General features: G+C 41.8%; 1 pseudogene; it reads left to right on the top strand.

The window, feature by feature from the left end:
• The first annotated feature begins 5,094 nt into the window (after positions 1–5,094).
• LOC114233888 (small nucleolar RNA SNORA48) lies at positions 5,095–5,239 on the top strand (annotated as a pseudogene).
• The last annotated feature ends 1,237 nt before the right edge of the window (positions 5,240–6,476 follow it).

Raw genomic sequence — 6,476 nt, 5'->3', positions numbered from 1 at the left:
CCTACTCTGTGGTAGTTTGTTGTGGAAGCCCTAGCAAACTAATACAAACCTCGTTGGTTATGTTTATTCAAAAGTATTTTATACTTTTTGATGCTGTTGTAAATGGAACTGATTTTTGTGTATTGATTTTGCATCCTGCAACTTTGCGGAATTTGTTTATTCTACCTCTTTTTGTTGGAATCTTGGAGGTTTTCTACATATAAGATCATGCCATCTGTGAACAGAGGTAATTTTACTTCTTCCTTTCCAATTTTGATGCTTTTTATTTCTTTTCCTTGCCTAATTGATCTGGCTAGAACTTCCAGTACTATGTTGAACAGAAGTGGCATAAGCAGGCATTCTTGTTTTATTGCTGCTCATCTTAAAGAAAAAGCTTTTGGTCTTTCACACTTGAGTATGACATTAGCTGAGGCTTTTCATTTATGTATAGCCTTTATTATCTTGAGGTAGTTTCCTTCTGTTCCTAATTTGTTGAGTGTTTTTATCAAAAAATGGTGCTAAACTTTGTCTCCATCAGTTGAGATAATTATTTGTTTTTCCCCCCTTCATTCGATTTATGTGGTATATTAATTGATTTTCATATGTTAAACTTTCCTTGCATTCCAAGAGTAGACCCGCTTGGTCATAGTGTATTTTAATATGCTGTTGAATTCGGTTTGCTAGTATTTTGTTGAGGATTTTGCATTAATATTAATAAGGGATATTGGTATAGATTTCTTTTTTGTAGTATCATTGTCTGATTTTTGCTGCAGGGTAATCTTCTAGAGTGAGTGTGAAAGTGTTCCTTCCTCTTCAATTTTTTGGGAAGAGTATGAAGAGGATTGGTGTTCATTCTTTAAATATTCATTATTGTTATATCTAATCTGTCTGGAATCTAGTGAGGTATGGACCTTTTCTAAATGGCTAGCTGAATGTTTCACTACCATTAAGGTGTTTTTATTGTAGTAAAATACACATAACATCAAGTTTACTGTCCTAACCATTTTTTTTTAATTTTTTTTTTTTATTGATTTCAGAAAGGAAGAGAGAGAGAGAAACATCAATGATGAGAGAGAATCATTGATTGGCTGCCTCCTGCACACCCCACACTGGGGATCAAGCCAGCAACCCGGGCATGTGCCCTGACCAGGAAACAAACCGTGACCTCCTGGTTCGTAGGTGACACTCAACCACTGAGCCATGCTGGCCGGGCGTCTTAACCATTTTTAACTGTACAGTTCGGTAGTGTTAATTTGAACATTGTTGTGAAACAGATCTCCAGAACTTTCAACTTGCAAAACTAAAACTCTATATCCAATTTAACAACAATTCCCCTTAATTCCCCTTGTCTCTCTCCCCCTAGGCCCTGGTAACCACAATTCCACTTTGTGTTTCTATTTTAGATAGCTTATATAAGGGAAATCACACAGCATTTACCTTTTTGTGACTGGCTTATTTCATTTGAACACCATTTTTAACCCATCAATTTGAATTGTCTTCTTAGTAATTTATGTAGTTCCCATATATGCTTGGGTTTATTTCTAGGCTTGTTTCATTGATCTGTCTACCTATTTCTATACATGTACACATTTGTTTTAATTACCATAGATTTTTCTGTTTTTGTTCATCTTCACCTGAGGATATTTTTCCATTGATCTTTTAGAGAGAGTGGAAGAGAGAGGGAAAGACAGAAACATCTATGTGAGAGAACCACATCCATTGGTTGCCTCCTGAACGTGCCCCAACCAGGCCTCGGGCTGGGGAGGAGCCTGCAGCCAAGGTACCTGTCCTTGACCAGAATCAAACCCAGGACCCTTTGGTCCGTAGGCCATCGCCCTATCCACTGAGCCAAACCGGCTAGGGCACCATAGCTTTTTATTGTCTAACTCTCCTCACAAGTTTATGTTTCCAGATAAACTCAGGAACCATTTTACTAAGTTTTCTACAAAAATCCTTTCGAGATGTTTTATTGTTATTTCATTAAATATAAAGTTCAATTCTGAGAGAATCGGCCTCTCTGCAATATTGACTCTTCCATTTATATTTAATATGACTTCACCCTAGCATACAAGACCATTCAGAACAGAGTCCCACTCTTTTCTTCCCATGTTTAGCCACCCTCCAGCCAAACGCACTATGATCTGGTCCCTGAACATTCTTTGTGTTCTCTCTGTCTCTCTCTCTCTCTGTCTCTCTCTCTCTCTCTCTCTCTCCTCGCCTTCCCCTCCTTCGCTCTCTCCTCAAACTGGCCTCTCTCACTGAAATGCCCCTCTTCTCTGTCCCACTGTTTCAACTGTGCATAACCTATACATACTTTATGTTCCATCACAAATTGCCACTTCACCCATTCTTCCTGAGTCCTCCATCCATGACTTCTCCCTCCTTTGAAACTCCATAATGCTTGGTTTGTCATTTTATTAAGGTGCTCATCCCAATTTGTTCTTTGTTGTTATTTGTATGCGTCTCTTATTGGCCCACAATCAACAATTTTGCATTAGAACAACAGGTCTCAACAATTTTGGATTAGAACAGGTTGACGCTCAACCACTGAGCCACTGCGGCCGGGCATCAATCATTCCTTTTTATGGCTGAATAATATTCCACTATAGGGTATATAAACCACATTTTACTTATCCATTCATCAGTTGATGGACATTTGGATTGTTTCCACTTTTCGGCTATTGTGAACTATTCGTGTACATGTTGTTTGAACACTTGTTTTCAATTCTCTTGAATATATTGATAGGAGTGGAATTGCCAGGTCATATGGTAACACTATGTTTAACTTTTTAAATTAATGACTGCATCATTTTGCATTCCATCAGCAGGGTATGTGTGTTCCAACTTTTATTATAAAAATAATGAGTGTGCATAGTTTTAAAAAAACACTGCTACAAGGCTTATGGCAAAATACAACAGTCTTTTAGCCATACCTCTGTCCCATTCCCCAGAGGCAATTACTTTCAATTCCTTTAACTTTTCCCCTTGTTTTTAACCATATTTCTAAATAATATGAATATATTCCAATTTCATTTGATCAATTCTAGGCATTACATTATGCTGACTTCAGTACTCTAATTATGTTTTATTTCTTTTTATTTTTTTATTTTTTGAACAACTGTTTGGTTTCCCTGAAATTATCATTTGTCATTTTTTACTTGCTTAGTTTTCTGTGTGCTTATCTCTATTTCATTACTTTTTCCCAAATGTTCCAAACACCACTCTGATTCTTTTTTTTTTTTTTGGGGGGGGAGGGGGCGTTTTACAGAGAGGAAGGGAGAGGGATATAGAGTTAGAAACATCGATGAGAGAGAAACATCGATCAGCTGCCTCCTGCACACTCCCTACTGGGTATGTGCCTGCAACCAAGGTACATGCCCTTGACCAGAATCGAACCTGGGACCCTTCAGTCCACAGGCCAACGCTCTATCCACTGAGCCAAACCGGTTAGGGCACCACTCTGATTCTTGATACTTTGTATTTGGCCTGTTTTTCCTGTTTTCTCTTTGAAAGTGCTTAGGATCTTCTTTTTATTCCTGGTGTTCTGGAATTTAATGACAAACATCTACTTTTTTTTTTTTTTTTTTTTTTTTTTTGTGCTAGCCTTTTGGTGAGCTCTTAATCTGGAAACTCAGGCCCTTAGATCTAGAAAAATTTCCTATAGTATTTCCTTGGATAATTTAAAGATAGTTGTTAACAGGACTTGTTGAATAATCTAAACCAGCTCCTTAAAAAAAATATCCAGCAAATGCTTCTAGATGTTTCTGTATTTTGCATTTCACTGTGTTTTTTTAATTATAAAGATAACTAGAGGCCCAGTGCAAGAATTTGTGCATGGGTGGGTCTGGCCACCTGCCCCCGATCAGGGGCAGGGTTGGCCAGGGGGAGTTATTAGTGTCAAAGATCTTTGCAGGGTGTATGCATGTTTGCTGTTGGCTTTCGGATGAGTTGAAGCTTCAAAGGTGCTTTAGTGTCAGGGACACTTACAGCTTCCGTTTCTAAGCCTCTCCCTAGACAGGTAATGCGGTTTAGTTTCCTGCTGACAAACCCTCTAAAGAGAGGCCGTGGTGTGATGTGGCTGCCCTCTTTGGTAGTAAGCAGTGGAGAGAGAACACAGGAAGATGGTGGTTGTGCTGGGCACCTCTCCTGGACACCTGACTGCATTGGGGTAGGAGGGGCCTGATTGGGGGCGGGGAAGATGGTGGTTGTGCTGGGCACCACTCCTGGACACCTGACTAACGGTCCAGACTGTGAGCAATTTTCCACCTGATCACTCATCATTCAGGTTCCTAGTCTATTAAGGCTGGAGAGTGTTTACTTACTTAGAATCACTGAAGGTCACACTTCAGTGATTGGAGTTTGGGGGGCCAATTGGGAGTGGGGCCAATTGGGGGTGGGGCCAGCAGGGCGGAGGGCCTACCAGCAGTTGGCTGGCCAGCCCTGCCCCCGATTGGGCCAGTTGGTTGCCACAATGCGTGTCATAGCTGCCGAGAACCAATTCCAGCATGTAATAATTACAAGAGTTCCATCAAAAGGTTAATGGGACTTGGTGGGCTCAACAAGGGTGAGCCACACATGTAATTTACCTGTTGGAAACACTAAATGGCACTTCCCCCAAACCTGAATGGGATTGTTAACTGCCAGACAGCTCAGGGCATTTTATTGCCTCCTGTTGGCCAAACACCTGAACAGCTGTAGGCTATTCCCGAAACTGACAATCTCTGTAAACCCTTTGATACCTTACCCTTTGAAGTGTATATTTCCACCTTGCCTTGGGACAAATTGTGTTTAATAAAAGCACAGGGTCCTGAGACAAGGAGAGTCTTCTAGCTCCTTCAGCTGAAGCTCCTCTGACCCCCAATGCCTTTCAAAACTATCTTTCGTCCATGGACTCTGTAATCATCTACGCGCAGCCCCTTTCTCCAGAATGCTGAACCCTTTGTAAGGCTGGGAAAAGAACCCCGGCACATAGCCACTGGTCTTTCTGGTCATTCCGCCCTTCGGTCGCTTGGCTTTTATATATATAGCTGCCTACTTATGTAGAAAATTCAAACAAAAGTAGAAACTGTATAATTTAACATACTTTATAAAGATTGAGTGAAAGCAGAGATGCAGATTTCCTGGCAATGGGCAAGGAGACACCTGATTGGTGGTGTCGCTCTTAAAACAGTCAGGGGCAAGGCAGACGTACTGTCCTAAGTTTATCCTACCTTGATGCCAATGTTGGTGGCCAGAGCTGTTTCATGCCTGGGGCACATAAAAAAAAAAATAATAAGCCCTGGACAGTGTGGCTCAGTTGGTTGGAGTGTGAAAGTGTATATACGAGAAGGTGGGTTTGATTCCTGGTCAGGGTACATACCCAGGTTGTGGGTTTGATCCCTAGTCGGGGGCATGCAGGGGACAGCCAATCGATGCTCTCCCCCGCCCCCCTCAAATCAATTAAAAAAGAAAGGAAGAAGGAAGTGGAGATGCAATAATAAAAATATATGATAAATGGGAACATGGGCTCCTTCGCATGTTCCAACTCTTCCTTCCACCCTGTGGAAATATAATGAAGGGCATCTGTAAATGGACTGTGAGAGCTTGGGAAACTGGCCAGCAACTCAGTCTAAGAAAGGCCAAAGAGAAACTGCTTCTAGATGTGAAGTGGATTGTAAATAGCTAGAGTTTTGATCTCGCACAGTTTGTGCACAGGCACGTCCCCCGCCCCCTGCATGCCCTGATTTTCTGTTTTCAGTACTTGCGTTAGGAAATTCTGAGCAACGGCAAAACAATAGCATCAGCAGGCTGCCACCAGTGTGACCCATCCACAAACCAGATGGGACTTTAGTGGGACAAATTCGCTGGTGGCAGCCAGTAAACTTCACAGTCGGTTGCTAACGGTGCACACGGTGCACACGTAAGTCCTAATAAACCCATGTCTTTCACAGCCAGTCCTCCGGGTTATTTCTTTGGAATCCACAAACAATACGCTGAGGCTTTCTAGGACCTCATCACTTTGCATAACAAAAAGCAAAAAGTCACTTTGAATAGTTACAGAGCATTCCATTGGAAAGATATACCATTATATTATTGGAGCAGAAGTTCACTGGCAGGCAGCTGTTTTGTTTTTCTTTACTGTAAACAATGCTGGGATGCACATCTTGTATACACAGATGCTACAATATAAGTGGTCTTCTTATCCCTGCTGGGGGAGGGGGGAGATGGTGGAAGTAGGGGAAAGGTCATGAGAAGATGGGATTTGACTTGTTCCTTATGGGGAACTGTTGGGAGAGTGTCTGAATGTACCTGGAGATGACCTTGGCCTGAGGTCCCTAATGGCAGCGCTTAGAGCAACAGCTCCCAAACATCAATGAGCACACGGATCATCAGGGGAACTTGTTAAGCATCAAGTTCCAGAGCTGCACCCCAGAGTCAGACTCAGTCTGAGGAGGGGTCTGAGAATCTGCATTTTTAGCAAGCACCCTAGCTGATTCTCATATGGGTGGTGGACCACA

Source organism: Eptesicus fuscus, chromosome 20 (assembly GCF_027574615.1).
Source record: "Eptesicus fuscus isolate TK198812 chromosome 20, DD_ASM_mEF_20220401, whole genome shotgun sequence".
Classification (NCBI taxonomy): domain Eukaryota; kingdom Metazoa; phylum Chordata; class Mammalia; order Chiroptera; family Vespertilionidae; genus Eptesicus; species Eptesicus fuscus.
Note: the sequence above shows the minus strand (reverse complement) of the source record. Positions and strands in the feature narration are given on the sequence as shown.